We start from the raw sequence: 22,490 nt of genomic DNA, 5'->3' as shown, positions 1-22,490 counted from the left end.
TGGGCTGAGAGTGTAGCACCTACCCAGTATGCATGAGGCTCTAGGCTCAACCCCCCAGTACTGCATAAAGAAAAAACAAAAAGACAAAAATGACAAAGATATCACTTTTTGACAGTATTTATTATTAAACAGTTGTTTAATTCTGCTCCAAAATTAATCCATTGAATTTCTCTAAGACTGAAAAATCATAGAAAACTTTGCTTTTCTGAATTTTAAAGAAATTTGGCCTAACACTTTAACACATTGGCACAGGAACTGTCTCCCTTAAAAAGACTCATAAGCTCAAAAATAAAATAAAAAATCAATAAGTGGAATGTCATTAAATTAAAAAGCTTCTGGACACCAAAGGAGATCATTAAGAGATTGAAGAGACAGCCTACAGAATGGGAGGAAATCTTTACCACCCACTCCTCAGAGCATTAATACCCAGAATGTGCAAAGAACTCAAAAAACTTTAATACCAAAGAACAAATAACCCAATCAATAAATGGGCAGAGGAACTGAACAGACACTTTTCAAATAAGAAATAAATATGAACAGTCAATAAATATATGCAAAAATGTTCAACGTCTCTAGCAATTAGGGACATAAAAATGAAAAGTACATTGAGATTTCATCTTCCTCCAGTCGAAATGGCAATTATCAAGAATACAAATAACAATAAATGTTGGGAGGATATAGGGGAAGAGATTAACTCTTACATTGTTGGTGAAATTGAAATTTAGGGAAACCACTCTTGAAAGCAGTTTGGAGATTTTTCAGAAAACTAGGTATAGAACCACCATATGACCCAGTTATCCCACTCCTTGGTATATATCCAAAAGATTTAAAATACTACAGTAATGCAACCAAATCACAGTTTATAGCAGCACAATCCACAATAGCCAAGCTGTGCCTTTCAGCAGATGAAAGGATAAAGAAAAACGTAATGTATGGAGTTTTATAAAGAAGAATGACATATGGCATTTGCCTGTAAATGAATGGAACTGGAGACTCTCATGCTAAGTGAAATAAGCTAGTTCCCAAAAGTCAAAGGTCAAATGTTTTCTCTGATACATAGAAGCTAATCCAAATCCAAAATAAGCTGGGGTGGGGGGGGTGGATAAAAAAAATAGAAGAAAGATCAGTGGAGTAGATGAAGGGAATTGAAGGGGTGGGAGGAGGGTGGGATAAGGAAAGAACACTGGATTGAATCTACCTAATTTTTCTATGTACATATGTGAATATACCAGAGTGATATCACCATCATGTGTATCCACAAGACACTAATTAAAAAGATAAAACTATAATTAAACAGCAGCAAGATCAGTGGAGTAGAGGGAAGGAAACAAGGAGGAAAGTGAAAGAAGTACTGAGGACTGAGTTAGAACAAATCATATTCCATGCTTTTATAACTTTGTCAAAATAAAACATATTCTCTCATTTTCTAAAAGCTTCTCATCGATAGTTTATAGTTGTAAGTCATACCTAACTGATAAAAATGGAAACTCTACCCATCATACATCCATTCTTGGTTTTAAAAAAAGTATATGAAGGAGATGACCAGACACAGATTTGGTTAAAAAAAAAAAAACCACATATTTGTTTTCAAAGTTAGTGATTGTTCATCGTCCTTTAAATGTTGAGCTTATTTAAAAATTCTCTTTTTGTTTCCATCCATGGATCATTAAAGCAGCTGACTTTATTTTTAATTCATTAATGTGTAGGATGTTAATCTCGTCTAATGAGCTATTGATAAATTTGTTTTTAGATCCTTTGCCGTTTCAATGGATAGCATGATGAAAGAATGAATTATCAGGCTGCAGCTGTTATTTTCTTCTGAAGAGTTAATCCATTCAGTTATTTGTTCAGAAGTGATGGATCCAGAGCTGTAATATTTCATGGTTCTTTTGATGTTGACAGCCACATTCATTATAGGCAGTCCATTAATTCTATAAGGCTTGCTTCAGCACAGGGACCAGTTAGTTAACCAGACACCTCCTTATAGAAGTCTGAAGTCTGCAGGAAGAAACCAAGACAAGTGAGAACACAGATACATCAGTTGATTATGTGACTATATTTGTAATGGCATTCACTGGTGAAAAAAAAATTCTAGAGTTGCTGGGGATGGACAGAACCCAGAGCCTTTTGCCTGCTAGCCAAGAGCTCTATCACTAATCTCAAGCAACTAGAGCTGACATGGGAAATTATTGGCCAGATGCAACACATAAACTACTGTGTTAGTCAATTTTATGTCTCTGTCCAAAATACCTGAGAAGAGCAACTTAAAGGAGGAAAAGTTCATTTGTGCTATGGTTCCAATAGTTTAGTCTGTGGTCAGTTGAGTCCATTCTTCTGGGCTCAAGGTGAGGCAGCACATTATGGTGGAAGGGGGTGGCATCCAGGAAGTAGAGAGAATACGGGGTGAAGGGGCCACCGGGAAGATGGACTGTCCTAGGGCACAGCCCCAGTAATCCAGTTCCTCCAGCCACATCCCACCTGCCTAGGGTTACCTTCCAGTTAGTTCACTCAAACTAGGGTGGACAGTTTAGGTTACAGCTCTCACAGTCTGATCATTTGACCTCCAAATATTTTTGCATCAACACAGGTGCTTCTGGAGGTGATCTCGGGTCCCAAATCCAACAACCACAAAGTAACATGGGTGTGAATGTGAAGAAATGAAGGAGGTTTTCCAAAGGGAATGTTGAACAAACCCAATAGGTAATTCTGGATATCTATAAGGGAATTCATGAGAATGAGTCCAACAGGGCTACTTCTGTGTAAATTTGAAGTCTCTTCTGTGTACTTTCAGAAAAACAAAATCAAATGTCTGTTCCACTAAGCTATCAAGTCTTAATTGTAGCAAATAGGAGGCAACTAGAAGGCTAAATAACATCCAAATTACCCTTTCTGAGTTTTTCTTCATCTGTCATGAATACTAAGCATCTCATTTCTTCCAGCCTCTTTTATATAAGTATAAAAAACGCATTTTATTTACTATTTATTCTTCATCTATCTACACCTAAAATATCTTTTATATATAAAATCTTTTTTTTCTTTCTTAATAGGCTGTTTGTTTATTAACTGTGCTTAGCTCATCGTACAAGTTTCATCTATCAATTTGTTTCTTACCCTGCATGTCAGAATTGAAGATTCTGAAATAATTCAGGAACTGAGCATTGAATAGTTATTCAATATGAGGCTTCTGACCATGTTATTTTTTTTTTCCAGAGACATAGAGGGATTTATTTAGCAAAATAGATGCACATTCAAGGGAGAGTTCAGGCCATCTCAGGGGAGAGACATCTTTTGGGGTAAAGCAAGGAATACATGTTCCAGGGAAAATGCAGGCCATATCCAGAGAGAGAGAGACATCCTTGATCATGTTATTATAATGATTAACTGGATCACATCAGCAGTAACTGATAAGCTTAAGCAATTTAGTTAACAAACCCAAAAGAGGGGATTATAGACCAAAAAAATTTAACACGAATTAGAAATCATTAACTTCTATGTAATTTCTCTTACCTAACCCAAAGGTAGCCTTATTATTCATTCAGTCTATTTCTTTAATTTTGTATAGGTTGAAATGAGGTTACCTTAAATGACAGTAAATAGTCAATATGGTAATGATTTAAGTAAAACGAAAGTTTACTTCTATGCAATAAAAGGGAAAAATATTTTTTAGCCAGTGCAAATTCTTCCTTAGGAAGATAAAGGTAAGATACTTATTTATAAGGCATCATCTAGAACTTCATACGTATCATATGACTACAGCTAACTCAGGGATGTTGAAAAATGTTTTTTCTTTCCCCCATTGGCAATGAGGTCAGGTAAAAACCAGGGTTTAGACAACATATACTAGAAGAGGAATAGCAAGCCTTGTCACCAGAGTCTCTTAACAAAAACAAAATTTCCACTACAATGAAAAAATGCAGTCCACCTGTGAAGAGGACAAATGCCCTACCACCTGTGGGGCAGGCAGCCTTTTATTATCTTTTCAATCTAAAACTTACGTCCAAACCCATATTATTACAACTCTTCCTATAAAGTGCATAATTAACATCAATTTAGCTTACGATTAAACATTTTCCCTTAAGACTTTAGATTCAAAGCAACCAATAATTATCTTGTGCAACATAGTTAGCAAATGCGGATTATTACCATAATAATATCGAGATCATATCATTAAACCAAATATAAACCTTTGAAAACAATTAAAAGTGAACCTAGTACTTCCTAAACAGGTGCACGCTTTTCATTTGTAAATCTAAAGAACACAGCCCTTTTTATATTTGCTTGGGTGGTTTTTCTCTTGAACTTTACATTTTCAGAAAAGTGAACTACTCAACTGTCTTTAAACACGGGTAGGGTAATCTGTTGACAGCTAAAGCTTTATATCTATCTCTCTTCTAATCATTGGCTCTTTTCAATTTGAGGCAGTTCATATCTGGATTTCCTTTGATCTTCTTTGTTGAGAAATAGCCTCCATGGGCCTTTTAATTGATTTCCACGTTAAAATTTAAATTTCCATTCATTGAAGTTTTCCTATAAATAAGTTTGAAGGTATCTTCTAGCCTTCCTATTGATAATATCTGTCTTGTCTTCTTTGAGGGTAAAGATCAAAAGTGCCATGCAGGGGGACTGTAGCTCTGTCTTCACTGTCCCCTATAATCCTTACAGTCTACAGGAAGGGAACTCTTACCTGTGAAACAACTGCTTATTGCTGGATACCGTATATGAAAGTTTTATATGCTAGGCCTGAGAAGAGCTCCATTGTTTTCTTAAATAATGACATATTAAGCATATTCTTAGGTATTTTATATTTAGTTGTTATAGAGGTCTTTTTTCCACTTGATTTTCAAATTGATAAGTCTTGTAAAATAAGACTGCTATTGACCTTTATAAACTAATTTTATATAGTTGGCTACTAGAGAAACTTTCTTCTGTTCACTTGCTTCTCTTGAAGTTTCCATACATAAAATGGTATGATTTTCAAATATTTTGCCTAATATTTTATTTTTTTATTGGTGCATTATAATTATACATAATCAATAGTGGAATTGATTATGCCATAGTTGTTCCAATAGAATTTGATTAATATCATTGCCTGGTAGTTTCCCTTTTCATCTCCTCTTCCCTCTTCACATTATTTATTGTGTATGTATTATATATTTACACACACACACACACACACACACACACACCATATTTTCTTTATCCATTCATCTATTGACAGGCACCTATACTGGTTCCATAATTTATATGCCTCCTATTTATTCTCCCATTTGTTTTTAAAGATCTTACTGGTGATCACCATGAGAAAAGATAGTGCTCTCACTGGCTTTCCTGCACCTCCAGTTTGTGCAGGGTAGATTATGGTTTTTGTTACTCTCCATAGTCCTGCGAGGTCATATCTAATTTTATAATTTATCTTTCTAACTGAAACAGATACTTGGATATATAATTCACCCCGTTTCTCTGGAGAATTCTTACTAGAAAATTTTGTAGCATACAAATCATGTACATAGTATTATATTAATGGACTACACAGGGGAATTTATACACAATGAGGATAGTTTGTCTCTATCTTGGAAACCACATGGTGCATTGTGCTCTACAAAGAGAACTTTTTGGTGCAGCTGACATGCTAACTGTGGCTATGTTTTGTCTAGAGGTGGCAAGAGATGGGACCAGATATGGAGGATCTTGCCTGGCAGAAAAAAAAAAAAGAGTTTGGATGTTCATCTGTAGGCATCATTTAAGAGACATGGTCAAATTTGCATTTTGTATTTTTATAGAAGAATTTTGGAAATATATTGAAGGCGATGGAGTCAGGGGTCGGGGGAATACTAGGAGAGATGATGAATGCCTTTATGGGACACTAGTGGTGAGTAGCAGTGCTACGACTGGCTGGTAGGTTGTTATGTGGTAATTTGGGAGAGGATTTGAGTGTAGGAAGGTTGAAAACTTTCAGAATTGGAATTCTCCATAGATGGTGATGCATGCGTGGCACCAGGATGATGCAAAGGACAAGAAGAATAAAATGGAAGGAGAGAGGAGCCGTGGGTTTCATTTTGAGACATTACAGCCAAGTTCTTTCTGAGAAATTTCCCAACATTACTTCAATGGGCAATATTTATGTAGTTGGATTTATGAATCTGAAATTTAGGAGATCCATCTGTGCTGCAGTTGAAGGATTCAGCTCATAGATAGAAACTGAGGTCAAAAATGTGGATGAGACTGCAGGGAGAGGATTTTAGAGTCAGAAATGTAAAAGGAGTGACGTCAGATCACAGCAAAGTGCCAACATTTCTACTCCAAGCAGAAGATCAGTGAGATTGAAGAACTAGTAGGAAGTGGTCTGTTTGCAAAGAAAATGAAAGAGTTTCAAGGAAACTTTTGGTTGATAGTTTCACTTGAACTCTTGCTACCAAAGCAAAGATTTTCTCTCTCTTATTGCTAAGAACAAGGGTCCTTAAGTTGTCAAGGGAAGATAGTTTCTTTTTTTTATTGGTTGTTCAAAACATTACAAAGCTCTTGACATATCATATCTCATACATTAGATTCAAGTGGGTTATGAACTCCCATTTTTACCCCAATTACCGTTTGCAAAATCACATAGGTTATACATCCACATTTTTACATGATGCCATATTAGTGACTGTTGTATTCTGCTACCTTTCCTATCCTCTACTATCCCCCTTCCCCTCCCCTCCCATCTTCTCTCTCTACCCCATCTACTGTAATTCATTTCTCTCCTTGTTTTTTTCCTCATTCCCCTCACAACCTCTTATATGTAATTTTGTGTAACAATGAGGGTCTCCTTCCATTTCCATGCAATTTCCCTTTTCTCTCCCTTTCCCTCCCACCTCATGTCTCTGTTTAATGTTAGTCTTTTCCTCCTGCTCTTCCTCCCTGCTCTGTTCTTAGTTGCTCTCATTATATCAAAGAAGACATTTGGCATTTGCTTTTTAGGGATTGGCTAGCTTCACTTAGCATAATCTTCTCTAATGCCATCCATTTCCCTGCAAATTCCATGATTTTGTCATTTTTTAGTGCTGCATAATACTCCATTGTGTATAAAAGCCACATTTTTTTTTTTATCCATTCATCTATTGAATGGCATCTGGGTTGCTGGGAATGGAACCACCATTTGACCCAGCTATTGCCCTTCTTGGACTATTCCCTGAAGACCTTAAAAGAGCGTACTACAGGGATACTGCCACGTCGATGTTCATAGCAGCACAATTCAAGGGAAGATAGTTTCAATGACAACAAAGAATGCATCATGGCTCTTGCTGTTATCTACTCATTCCTTTTTCTTCTTCTGGAAATCATCCCATCTGTCTAACTTCATGCGTAGCCTATGAACTAGGCAGAACCACTCAGATGACACCATCTCAGTGACCACAATGAAGTCATGGTATATGGATAAGAAAAGCATGAAAAGCATGCCCAGAAGAGATCAGTCAGAGTCTACTTTTAGACTTCAGAAACTACATACAGAGAAAGAAAACAGTTAGAACTATGCCATTTTACTGCAGGACTTTGAGAAGTTCGGTGGTATTTCGCTACTCACATTCCTAGACTTGCTCTTGTTCTTGTCTATCCCAAGCCTTTATCATTCAGTGCATGTTGTTGTTTTTGATGCGAATCACCCAGTTATCTTTCCTTACTTTTCTTTTATTGTTTCCTCCCTCCTTCTAAATGTGGCTATGTTTTGTCTATAGATGTGTCAAGAGGTGGGACCAGATATGGAGGATCTTGCCTGGCAGGAAAAAGAGTTCAGATGTTCATTTGAGGGCGACATTTAAGGGACATGGTCAAATTTGCATTTTGTATTTTTGTAGAAGCATTTGGAAATATATTGGAAATATATTGAAGGTGTTGGAGTCAGGAATTTAAATTTTAAATTCAAAAAATGTATCCATTCATCTATGGACAGGAATTCTTAATTGTTGATTGCAACAAGAGCTGATGTTAACTAATTTTTATGCTAACAGTTTTTTATGGAGCCTGTATTAATCCATTTTTTTTTTTGTTAAGTGTAACGAAACACTGGAGGTTGGGTGAACCTTCTTCTCAATTAGGTTTTAATCTTGGCCCTCATTCTTCCTGGGCCTGCATAAACCAAGCTTAGGAAAGGTCCCTCCAAGCCCATGTAGAGAGAATCTTCCACACTTGGTATCTGATCATTTGGCTTATTTTTTAGGAAGATTCTTGTTAGGTCAGTATAATAAGAATTCCAAATTTCTGTGAGTGTTTTTCCAGTACCTTCTAAGAATTTCTTCTCAGATTTTAGTTCAGTTTCTGGTGCAATTGAAGAGAATGGATGGAGGAATACAGATTTAGTGCTTATCACAGGAAAAACTTCTTTATAATCTGAATAACTCATAGATGCCATAACCTAATTTTCCAACCTGTTTCTTGGCCATAAATCCCCACTTTTCTTTGTATTTAGAATTGAGCCCAGTTCTATCCTGAGATCTCTTTTCTCCTAATCTGTTCTAACTGATTTAACTGCTGTTTGGCTCTGCTTCTCTTTTAACAATGTATAAATGTTAAATTTATTTTTGTAACCAGATTGCTTCTCACCATAGTACCTACTGTGCTTAGCAAATGTGCTCATATTTTTTTTTTTTACTGTGGTTCTGGGGATCAAACCCAGAGTCTTGCACACGATAAGCAAGAACATTACCACTGAGCTATATACATCCTTAGCCCCAGCTTCACATTTTTATAAGTAAGAAATCCAGAGAAAGTTCTTTATCCAAGTCTTGTTGTGTGGGCATTTTAAACACTCCCCAACATGTTACTTTATATTCTGAAACTCTTTCCCCCACTTTTTCAGTGCTTCTACAACCTCACTCTGTTTAAATGTCAAGAATCAAGTTTTCTTATGGAGCCTCTGTGGGATGGGATACTTGTAAAATAACATCTGACAGTCCCTTCCTTGAATATAACTGAGGACTGACTGGGTCTCTGTCCAATTCCTTTGTTGAAACTCTGTTCTCCAGTGAGAATGCATTGGGAGGTGAGATCTCTTGGATGTAATTAGGTTAAGAGGATGGAATCCTCATAATGGAATTATGACCCTTATAAAATGGGAGGAAGCATGGGATTTCCCTCCATCCCATGTGTGTGTGTGTGTGTGTGTGTGTGTGTGTGTGTGTGTGTGTGTCCTTTTGCTGTACCAGTGGAAGACCATGAGAGGGGATGAGAGAGCTGGCACTTACCAAGAACACAGCCATACCAGCATCCTGATCTCAGACTTCTAGCTTCCAGCACTTTAGAAATACAGGTTTGTGATTTAAGCCATCACATATATGATAATATATTGTAGGCGCCCCAACTAAGATGAATATGACCTGTTCGGTATATGGAGACTGACTGGCCAATAATAGGGTTGAGTTCAGTAGCCCAAAGAAGTTTTAAGCTTGGATCACAAGCCTAAAGCATGCTAAGTTTACCCAAAGGCTTTAACTAGAAGTTCAAAAAGGAGGATCCGGACTTCAGGGTCTCTTTATCTGCTCTGTGTTACTTTCACATTCTGGATCTGGATGGTGAATTCTGAAAATTCCAGGATCACACAGTAACTATGGACAATCTCACCTGGGAAAAGAGCGTCTCTTCCTGGGAACCCTCCCACAGTGCAGCGATTTGCCCGGATTGGACAATTGTGAGCTGTGTATCACCCCCAGGGAACTGAAGATTTAATTGGCCAGGCCTACAATACATGTTTCTGAAAGAAGTGGCCTGAGAATGAGAAGAAGCAGGTCCTAAAAATATTTCAAGGCATTGAATCTATTCCATTTGTTGATTCTTGGTTTTAATTCTTGTGCTATAGGAGTCTTATTAAGGAAGTTGGTGCCTAATCCCACATGATGAAGATTAGGGCCTACTTTTTCTTCTATTAGACGCAGGATCTCTGGTTTAATTCCTAGATCCTTGATCCATTTTGAATCAACTTTTGTGCATGGTGAGACATAGGGGTTCAACTTCATTTTGTTGCATATGGATTTCCACTTTTCCCAGCACCATTTGTTGAAGAGGCTATCTTTTCTCCAGTGCATGTTTTTGGCACCTTTGTCTAATATAAGATAATTGTGATTAGGGTTGAACTGGGCTATTCTAACATACTGATTTAGTGGCCTGAAAAACATCATAGACAAGAACAATTTGAGGTTCATGTTGTTTCTTAAAAGCATAAGATGAAATTCCTGTGTGAAAAATATTCTTCCTATACAAGAAAGAAAGCTAATATTGATAATATCCTCAACTTGATGTTGAGACTTAGAGTTTTGTACAGACTCTGTTAGAGAGTGACTTTGTCTTTTAAGCTTCCTGCACTCGGTTTACTACTTTTTGTCCAGTTCAGTGTGTGTGAGTAACTGACTCTAACTCACTCCTTCTTCGGGTCTTCGTTTCTTTATGAGCTCTCCTGTGCTGTGTAAAATTGCATTATGCTTTTCGCCTGCTAATCTGTTATGTCCATTTCATTCTTGTTCCTAACTGAGACCCTAAGAGAATACAGGGGGTTTGGGGCCCTCACAGTACCCTGATCAGATGAAGAAAAGGGTGCTGGGTGGCCAAAAACAACTTATTTTCCACAATTCTTTTGAGCCTCTGGGCTATTCTAATCTTTATATTCTATGTCTGAAAAATTCCTTCCACACCTTTCTTTCTGGTGATCTTCTAGGCATTCTTTTAGAACCAAGTCAAATGTCATCTCAAATGTCAGGGTCTGCTTAAATGGCACTTCATCAGGGGTCCTTACTGAATATCCTATTCTGTCCATGTTTCTTTTTTAAATATACATAATTTTATTACAGATTTAAAAAACACATAATGCAACATCCTAAACAACTCAAAGTTTACTAATGACACTAATTCAATCAGTTTGCTGTGCTACCATACACAACATTCTTTTTTTAGAGAGAGAGACAGAGAGAAAGAGACAGAGAGAGAGAGAGAGAGAGAGAGAGAGAGAGAGAGAGAGAGAGAGAAATTTTTTAATATTTATTTTTTACTTTTCGATGGACACATCTTTATTTTATTTTTATGTGGTGCTAAGGATCAAACCCAGCGCCCCGCACATGCCGGGCGAGAGTGCTACCACTTGAGCCACATCCCCAGCCCATATACAACATTCTTGTTCTCTTATTCTAATTTTTATTCTGAAGCTGCATTGACAGTTGACTTATTTTCTGTGTCTCCCTTCTAGAATGTCTGCCCACAGAGCTAGAAATTTTTACTATTGCTCCTTTTCCACCCATGCCCAGAATAGTACCCGTTGCCTAATAGGTGCTCAGTAAATATCTATTAATGAACTTTTCATCCACCAGCTGAGTGCAGAGTTGGTGGCTCCTGCATCTAGGTCTTGTTAACACGTGTGTACACTCCTACTCTAATCCTGAGCACTTTGCAGTCTACAGTGATACATGTGCCACTGGCTAGATTCAACAAACATTTACTTAATTGTACCATTCCCTTCCTCTACTCTTGGGGCTCTAAGTCTTCATGAATTGTGCTCCCAATATGTTTTAGGACATCTGTTTTATTTTCAAAATCAATTTTCTTAATTGGCATCATTAGTCTGACCATCAGCATCTGGGAATGTTGACATTTCCCAATTACTCTTTGTTAATTTATTTATGTTCAGTTGGTATTTAGTGAAACTGTACTAGAATGTTTAAGCTGTTTAGGAACTTGTAAGAGAATGAAATATTTCTAGCCATGACACATAGTCTCCATACTTAAATGTATTTTGAATCTTTTCTGCTTTCACATTAAAAATCAGCTACCATGACAAAGCAATTATTAGCTTAATTTTCTAAGACTACTGTTTTTCTATCACTAACTTTGCTATATATTTGGACAAAAAATATGTAGCCTGAAAAATGCAATGAGTATCCATGCATATATTCAGTTATATCATAATATAACTGATAGACAGTAAGTCATTTCATTTGTCTGAACCTTCAGGTGATTTCCACCTTGACCCTTATAGATCCCTTCTGCTCCTTTTGTTTTACCAGGTATGTCCCCTTCCTTCACATCTAGCTCCTCTCTTCACCTTTTAATTTCAAGTGTCCACCAGAGTCAGTTCATCTATGTATCGATCCTCTGCACTCTTGTCAGACTTCCAGGCTTAACCCCAGGCTAGGTGTCATAGAGATCATTTCTCCAAAGGAAATGTGGAATGTGCAGAGGAGAGGCATTCCTATGGCTATCTATTTATAAGCCATTTCTCTTTTATCCATTAAAAAACCTTGAGGTTTATGGCTTTTGAGTACTCTCCATCTAGGTCTTGCTTCTGTGATCACAACAGATGCCATCCATCAACTTGTTGGTATCTTTTCTTCATTTTAAAAGATGCCCATGGCTTATAACTTTCATTTCCAAGTTTTGTGGTACCACTATCCTGGATGAGCTCACTATCCAAATGGGAACCTTCCTTCATGTGTTGGCCTTTAATGCATCATTCCTTTTGTATTCATTCTTTCAAAAATATATATTAACTGTTCATTATATACCAGGCCATGGGGAGGTGCTACAATACACATGGCAGACAAAATATCTGATTTTGAATAGTTTGCATTCTAGTGGAGAGAGAAATAATTGTGACCAGAGACAGACGGATATAATTAACAATCAGAAAATAATATGTGATATTGCTCTTATGCTAAGAATATGAAGTATGTGGTGATATATGAAGTATGTGGGAACTGGTGATACAGAAACATGATCTGGTTGTGGAGGTTGGTAAACCTTTCTGGGGAAATAGCACTAGTGCAAGCACTGTGCAGTGAAGGATGGATAGAAGTTCATGAAGAGGAGAGGGAAGAATATTCCAAGCTAAGAAACAAGAAGCAGCATAGAAGCCAGTACGTGTATGTATGTGTGTGTGTGTGTGTGTGTGTATTGGCAGAACATATGTAGAACTAAAAGAACACTATGATAGTTCTTTACTTGTTGTCTCTGTCTCCACAAATGAGATCTTTATGCATAGCTACGAGATGATTTCCAACAACTTATTGGCTACAGCCTTCTTCTTTCATCTCTGGTTAGTAGGAGTCAATTCATGATGATTTCTGAGACTAGGAGGTCTCTTCTTCCCCAGAAGTCTGAGCTAATGTCCCTGTGATATTGGATTTATATGTGTAAAACTGTATTCTACATTTTTGCATATGTCTCCAAAGGAGGAACAGACATCGTAGTAAAGCAGGGACTAACAGAATCTATCCCTCAAAATCTAAATGGAAGAAGTGACCTTTCCACAATAGGAAACTTAGGTACAGGAACAGAAAGGGCAAGTCTGAGAGACCTCCAATAAATGTCCTTCATGGCCTGGCTTCTTGGTATCCCACAGAGCTTTAGTGGTGGTTTCTGAGAGGTATAGCATGAGAGAGTAGACTATTAAATGAGGCATGGTTAAGTGAGCCCTAAACAAGGTGACCAAAAAACACACCCTGAGGATAAAAATGTGAAGAACGTCAGCCTGTGATTTGAAGAAGATCAGACTTGGTGTTAGGTAAGATATCATGCTTCCAGTGTCTGAGGGGTTGCCACGTGCAGGAGGAACACTGCTTCTACAGCTGTAAGGATATAACAAAGACGAATGGGTAGAAATTTCAAGAAAGCACATTTTAATACAGTAGAAGCGAAAAAGTTTTCTCATAGTCTAAGCTATAGTGATAGGATGGGTTTTTTCAGGAAGTTGTGAAGTCTGTGATTCTGAAAGTATTATGTATTAATATCAGATAATGATATAGAAGCTGTTGGGGGAGAGAGATTTATGCCTCACAGAAAGATTGTACTAGCTGATACCTTAATCCCTTTAGCTCTGACCTCTTCAAATCGTCTGTGATAGTGGGCTTTGTGTGTTACACTTTTTTTTTTCTCTTGAGGCATTGGGGATTGAACCCAGGGACACTCTACCACTGAGCTGCATCCCCAATCCATTTTTCACTTGATTTTGAGACATGGTCTCACTAAGTTGCTGAGGCTGGCCTTGAACTCATGATCTTCTTGCCTCAGCCTCCTATTGTTGAGGGAATAGCTGTGGGCCACCAGGCAGGCCTGGTTGTGCAGTGCACTTTAAAAAATATATATTTATTTTTTAGTCGTAGTTGTCAATACCTTTTTTTTTTTTTTTTCATGTAGTGCTGATCCAACCCAGGGCCTTGCACGTGCTAGGCGAGTGCTGTACTGCTGAGCCACAAGCCCAGTTCTGTGCAGTGCACTTTTAAAAAGTACTTTCCTACATTGCTAGATCATAAGCCACTAACGCCTTTCCTACTTTTGGTCTTTCCATCCTCTGAAACTTTCATTTTATCATCTAAATTTTGACTATTTTTACTGATTATATTTTCTTCTTTCTTTCCTTGACTTTGAGAATATAGCCCCTTGAGAACTTGTACATATGTGAAAAAAATTCATTATCCATTTCAGGAAAGAGACACTGGCAGGAAATCCACGCTTTAATTACAGATGGTGGATGCTTGGTAGTTTAAGAAAGATATAATAATAATTTTCAGTGGAGGGCCTGTATACTCTCTGGTATTTTATAATTTATTTTGCTTATAAAGTCAGTAACTTAGCAAGGATAGTGTACTTCTCAATATTCTATATTAGAAAATTTTCTAAAAAGGGCTTGCATGTGCTTTTGAAATGAATCAAAAAGCATTCCTTGCGGCTTATATTGGTTTTAAGTACGAACCATTTATTTTGTTATGCCTAAAAATTTATGAGTCCAAATATTTGTTGAACTTCTGCCTTAGGAAAGGCACTTTAGAGGATTTCCTTGCAAAGAAAAACACTCAGGAAATTTATATTGTAGTTGTTGGAAAAAGACATGACAAGTAAAAAAAAAAATTAAAATGCACATACTTAACCTCATTTGAATATATTTCCTCCCTGAATTATACAAAAAGAAGCTATCTGGCTTTCACCAGTATCTGGGAGTGTTATGAAGACCAGGACAGGCTGAGCTATTTGCATTTGCATTTGGCATCTACTGCCTTGTGTTTGTATGAGAAAGGAGCATGTATCTAAGATAAAGACTAGTTTACCAAAACAAACCATCAGAAATACCATCAGAAACATCCCTGATGCTCATTCCCTGATGTTTACCATTCACATGTAAGTCAATGTGATGAGCTTGGATCTAGGGCTACCTTTCAGACGTCCAGCCAGCTGTTATCTGTCAAATAGCAGAGATAAGTGCTTCAGTTCAACTTCTGATCACACAGATTTAGAAGAGTCTCATTTTTTCCTTTGTATTGATCTGTCACTCATCAATGTATTAGCCATCTCATACTTGACAGGAGATAATGCCATTTTTGAATTGAGGATTCTTTATATCCATGTCTCAAAAATAAATAAGTAAAAGTTGCATTTTTCTGAGTGTTCATGTCCTTAAACCAAGATCAAGTTTTCCTATGTTTGGAAGAGAAAAATGTTTTTAAGGAAACAAGGGTTTAGCTAAATTGCTGTACCCTATTCCAGAGTAAAACCATTCAATCCACTAGCATGGATTAATTATATCTGCCTTTGAGACTTTGCAATCGACAATTATTTCACATGGGGTTAATTTGGTCTGATGAATGTATACCAAAGTACTTAATTCAGATCAGGCATGAATAAAATACTGCATGATCAGGCTTAAATCAAACAACTTCTTACATAGAATTCTAAACTTGCCAATTGGAACTCAGTACCCTGACAGTTGAGGGTGGGCTTTGGGACCACTTCCTAAAGTAACTCAGTTTTAGAGCAACTGGGGACATAGCTCAGGTGTAGACCTGGGTGACCTTAAATATTATGAAATCTCTCAGACCAAGGGTATATAGCTTTTTAAGCTGTCCATGGGACACCATAAGCACAAGGGCACCATAAGCACGAGGTCATCTGTGAAATTAAAATTGTGTCCAATATTTAAAAACATTATTTTAATACAACAATCTGAATTTAGGAGTATCAGTAAAATCAGTAACATGTAATTCAGACGGGTCATTTGTTTTAGAAAAATTCCTGTTAGCCCCTTTTCTCTAGCTTACACAATATATGTGCATGGTTCTATATCAGGATTTTGATGGGCATTTATTTTTTAAGCTTTTTTTTTCTAGATTTATTGAGGTATGATTGACAAATGAAAATTGTGTATATATAAGGCATACATGCAATGATTTGATATACATTGTGAAACGACTTGCACCATCAAATTAATTAACATATCCATCACGGCACATACTCCTTTTATCCGTGTGATCTTAAGATCTACAGGCCTAGCAGATCTCAAGTACACATTACAGTATGACGTTCAGAAAATGGTTCCTGGCCCTGGGATGTGGGGTGAAGAATAGATGGCACATTGTATGTGGTGCTAGAGGTGATTTGATCTCACTGGTGTTTCAGTGGTTGGAGATGTTTCTTCAGGGCAATTCCGACTGCCTTAGAATCACCTAGGTAGGCTTGCACAGTTGTATTTATCTGAGTCTCAATTCCAGGGCCATAAAGGCATTAGACACACTTGAAATGGTAGTGGTGAGAAGTGAGGAAAGTGAGCAGGACCTGAACTGCTTCAAATCTCCCCAGGTATATCTAATGACTATTTAGATTGGAAAGCTACTGCATGTTCAGCAATCTTAGCATCTCCTGATTCCCTAATGGGCACAACGATGTCAAAGATTGCACTGAAAGACTATAAATGGGAACAGTACTCTCTGGACTTTAGGTCCTTGTTTACTACTTACTATTTATGGGACTTGGACCTAAGACTCAGTAATTACAATTGTGAGATAAAGTCAGGAATTTCCGTGTTTTGTTATACCCTTAAATTTGTTATTAAAATAAAACTTTAAAGTGGAAGTAAAGGAAATTGAAAGTTATCTATAATAAGAAAACCAACATAGACGGTTTCTAATAAAATTGACATTTTCTTGTTTTAAAAGTTCCCTAAAGTCACAAACCATAAATATCTCACTGAGAAATATTTTTGTAACTGACTTGCTTAACTGATATTAGATTGGTTCAGGTTACTAGAAGCTCTAATGTGATCCTTTCATGATCAAATAGTATTTCAGCAGATTGGTGTAGATAAAAATACAATGATAGATAAATACAAGCAAAGAAGATTTGTCGCTGATATACAGGAATGCCTTTGATTTATGCGTGTTGATTTTATATCCTGCCACTTTGCTGAATTCATTTATTAGCTCTAATAGTTTCTTTGTAGACCCTTTTGGGTCTTCTAGGTATAGAAACATGTCATCCACAAATAGTGATAATTTAAGTTCTTCTTTTCGTATCTTAATGCCTTTAATTTCTTTTGTCTGTCTAATTGCTCTGGCCAGTGTTTCGAGAACTATATTGAATAGAAGTGGTGAGAGAGGGTATCCCTGTCTTGTTCCAGATTTTAGAGGGAATGCCTTCAACTTTTCTCCATTCAGAATGATGCTAGCCTGAGGTTTAGCATAGATAGCTTTTACAATGTTGAGGTAAGTTCCTGTTATCCCTAGTTTTTCTAATGTTTTGAACATAAAGGGATGCTGTACTTTGTCAAATGCTTTTTCTGTGTCTATCGAGATGATCATATGGTTCTTATCTTTAAGTCTATTGATGTGGTGAATAACGTTTAGTGACAAATATTCTGAACTGGAAATGAGGAAAACCACCCCATTCACAATATCCTCAAAAAAAAAAAAATACTTGGGAATCAACCTAACAAAAGAGGTGAAAGATTTATACAATGAAAACTACAGAACCCTAAAGAGAGAAATAGAAGAAGACCTTAGAAGATGGAAAAATATACCCTGTTCATGGATAGGCAGAATTAACATCATCAAAATGGCGATATTACCAAAATTCTCTATAGGTTCAATGCAATGCCAGTCAAAATCCCAACGGCATTTCTTGTAGAAATAGATAAAGCAATCATGAAATTCATATGGAAAAATAAAAGACCCAGAATAGCAAAAGCAATTCTAAGCAGGAAGTGTGAATCAGGAGGTGTAGTGATACCAGATTTCAAACTGTACTACAGAGCAATAGTAACAAAAACAGCATGGTACTGGTACCAAAACAGGCAGGTGGACCAATGGTATAGGATAGAGGACACAGAGATCAATCCACAAAATTACAACTATCTTATATTCGATAAAGGGGCTAAAAGCATGCAATGGAGGAAGGATAGCATCTTCAACAAATGGTGCTGGGAAAACTGGAAATCCATATGCAACAAAATGAAACTGAATCCCTTTCTCTCGCCATGCACAAAAGTTAACTCAAAGTGGATTAAGGACCTTGATATCAAGTCAGAGACTCTGCTTCTGATAGAAGAAAAGGTTGGCTCTGATCTACATATTGTGGGGTTGGGCTCCAAATTCCTTAATAGGACACCCATAGCACAAGAGTTAATAACTAGAATCAACAAATGGGACTTACTTAAACTAAAAAGTTTTTTCTCAGCAAGAGAAACAATAAGAGAGGTAAACAGGGAGCCTACATCATGGGAACAAATGTTTACTCCTCACACTTCAGATAGAGCCCTAATATCCAGAGTATACAAAGAACTCAAAAAATTAGACAATAAGATAACAAATAACCCAATCAACAAATGGGCCAAGGATCTGAACAGACACTTATCAGAGGAGGACATACAATCAATCAACAATACATGAAAAAATGCTCACCATCTCTAGCAGTCAGAGAAATGCAAATCAAAACCATCCTAAGATACCATCTCACTCCAGTAAGATTGGTAGCCATTATGAAGTCAAAAAACAAGTGCTGGCGAGTATGTGGGGAAAAGGGTACTCTTGTACATTGCTGGTGGGACTGCCAATTGGTGCGGCCAATATGGAAAGCTGTATGGAGATTCCTGGGAAAGCTGGGAATGGAACCACCATTTGACCCAGCTATTGCCCCTCTTCTCATACTATTCCCTGAAGACCTTAAAAGAGCGTACTACAGGGATACTGTCACATTGATGTTCATAGCAGCACAATTCACAATAGCTGGACTGTGGAACCAACCTTGATGCCCCTCAATAGATGAATGGATAAAAAAATGTGGCATTTATACACAATGGAGTACTACGCAGCACTAAAATATGACAAAATCATGGAATTTGCAGGGAAATGGATGGCATTAGAGCAGATAATGCTAAGTGAAGCTAGCCAATCCCTAAAAAACCAATGCCAAATGTCTTCTTTGATATAATGAGAGCAACCAAGAACAGAGCAGGAAGAGCAGGAGGAAAAGATTAACATTAAATAGACATGAGGTGGGATGGAAAGGGAGAGAAAAGGGAAATTTCATGGAAATGGAAGGAAACCCTCATTGTTATACAAAATTACATATAAGAAGTTGTGAGGGGAATGGGAAAAAATAAGGAGAGAAATGAATTACAGTAGATGGGGTAGAGTGAGAAGATGGGAGGGGCGGGGAGGGGGGATAGTAGAGGATAGGAAAGGTAGCAGAATACAACAGTTACCATTATGGCATTATGTAAAAATGTGGATGTGTAATCGATGTGATTCTGCAATCTTTGTAATGTTTTGAATAACCAATTAAAAAAAAATAAAAAAAAACAAGCAAAGAAACCATCACTATGTCAAAATACATTTAAAAATAAGCTACATTTAGAGATTTAAATACTCTCTAGAGAGATTCTTAGGCTCTTTGGATAAGCTATCTGTTTAACAAAAAACAAAGCAAAGTATTGAAGGCTGGAAAATGCGGTCAAGTTAAAAGAACAAGAAGTAAAATAGGACTAAACCAGGGAGGATTAAAGTGCATTAATCTGTCCTTGCTAATGTTGCCAAGTGCAATGATAGGGAAAATTATGAGTCACCAGGAGACACCGAGTTAGTTAGGCAGAATAATTCAATGCCCTTAATTCTCTTGCTTCTTCGAAATTGAGAATTGTTATATATGAAGACACACGCATGACAAATTAAAGCCTTCCTAGTTTTTAATTATCTAGATATTCCCTAGTTTCAATATTACCCTCAAACCACTTTTTAAAAAAAGACCAATAAACTAACATGTATATATGCTCTATGTACATATATACATATGATATATACACACACACCTATATATAAACAAGGTTGAACCCAATAATCAGCATCTATTCAGATGCAATTGGAACTTAATGCATACCTTATAAACAAACATACAGCTGAGATCAATGACAGTGCTCTCAAACTTTGTATGGAGTTAAAGTGAAGAAAAAAGTGATAAAATCCAGGTGGTAAACAATATGTGTAGGTGTTTTGGAACTGAAGGAGCATTTTTGAATTTATGAATCCAGCACTGCTGTTTATTAGATGTGTAAACTTAGTCAGGCTATTTAATCTCTGTGAGACCTAATAAGGATAATATTCCTCAGGTGGGCTTACAAAAGAGGATGAACGGAATTGGTGGTAACGATACATATTATGTTAGTCCAAAACATGCTCTTAGTCTGTTTTGTCCTGTTTTTCTCTCATGATTTTTGGACAGAACTTCAAACAAATTTACAAATACATTGCATTTTTCTTTGATAAGAGCTCATGGGGGCACACTATTTGCATGGTGGGGCGCAGCTAAGAAGTTGTTTCACCACCCTGAGCCACACAGGCACTCGGAGGCCCCTGCAGTCATGAGTCCAGACATATTGCACAAAAATTCCACATTATAGATGTATCTTATTTATTTTTGGTATTGTGGATTTAACTCAGGGGTGATTAACCACTGTGCCACATCCACAGGCCTTTTTATTTTTTATTTTGAGACAGGGTCCCACTAAGTTGCTTAGGGTCTGGATAAATTGCTGAAACTGGCCTCAAACTTGCGGTCCTCCTGCCTCAGCCTCCTGAGTCATTGTGCTGGGATTACAGGCACACAACACCACTCCTGACTATAGATATGTTTTAAAGGCATAGTCATCAGGATTTCTTGATGAATTATCCATTAATTTTGAGAGATGCTTTTAAAATCAAGCTTTATTTTTAAATAACAGACATTTAAATATGTACATATCCTAACAATCTTAATAAGAATCCATAAGCATATTCACTGTCGCAAATATTTTTAATAAGTGTATCTAGACAGCATAAATGCCCAATAATTAGGTAAATGGATAAATAATTATGGTACTTGTGTATAATTTAAATCATTGTAGCTGTATAAAAAGTAAGAAACTATATGGACTGAGTTCAAAATATTCATATTATATTAACGAGAAGAAAAATTTTAAGAGCAATATGTAGACCTTGGATCAAGTTTTAAAAACACGAATCTGCATGTATTTATGTGTTTAAACTTAAGGAAGTGTTGAATAGATTCAGGTTGCTAATAACAGTGTTATATGAATGACTGAAGGGGCAAAGGAGAAGAAAGACTTAATAATTTGAAGTAATTGTTAGAATTACTTTTTAATGAAAAGGTATATTACTTAAGTCTATTTTAAGGCATTATACATTTTGTGTTGCTATTTCAGACATAAAATTTTTAAAAAAATTGTAGTTGTAGATGGACATCATGCCTTTATTTTATTTGTTTACTTTTATGTGGTCCTAAGGATCGAACCCAGTACCTCACAAGAGACAAGCACTCTGCCACTGAGCTAAAGCCTCAGCCCCTGCAGACATAAAACTTTTAAAAAGTTTTTTAGAAGTTTTTTTTATATACATGTCTGATGAAAAATTTTTAACCTTAATTATATACTGGTTTTTGGTCATATGGAAGGTAATTTTGTGTGTGTATGTGTGTGGGTGTATGGTGATTTTATATATATATATATATATATATATATATATATATATATATATATATATATATATATATATAATTTGCCAGGCAAATTTACTGTTTTCTTATTAATTTCTTATTAAATCTAATAGCATTTTAGGAAATTCAGTTAGGTTTCAAGATGAACAATTATGTTACCTGAAAATACTATTTTTTAAAATTCCTTTACAATAATATAATATTCTTTTCCTTTTATTGCTGTTTCCTTTACTAGAACTTTCAGAACCACAATGAAGCAATGAACAATATTAACAAATATCCTTGTCTTGATCCTGAATTTTTGAGTATATTTCTAGTATATGAAAATATACTGAAAATCAAGTATACTGAAAATCAAGCTCCTTTTCAGAATCAAAATATATATGTTCATAGTATTTTTCTCCAATTGTCAATACATGTAATTTTTTTAACCAGAAAAAGTTTTCTAACATCAGGCCATCTTTTTTATCCTTAAAATAAATTCTAATGGATCTATTGCTCTGTTAGATTAAATTTACTTGTATTATTTTGGATTTATGTTTTTATTAGGAAATTCAGCTAGTATACAGCTCTTCCTTTTGTGTTATTTTTATATACATTTTAAGACACTGAGAAAAGCATTTTTATACAGAATATTTAAATTTATTGCCTTTTTGGGGGGGTCATAGCATTTCCTTTAACATTTAAAACATTCTCTTTTGTAAGGATAAATTAGTTTATTTTCATAG

Source organism: Ictidomys tridecemlineatus, chromosome 9 (assembly GCF_052094955.1).
Source record: "Ictidomys tridecemlineatus isolate mIctTri1 chromosome 9, mIctTri1.hap1, whole genome shotgun sequence".
NCBI lineage: Eukaryota > Metazoa > Chordata > Mammalia > Rodentia > Sciuridae > Ictidomys > Ictidomys tridecemlineatus.
Note: the sequence above shows the minus strand (reverse complement) of the source record.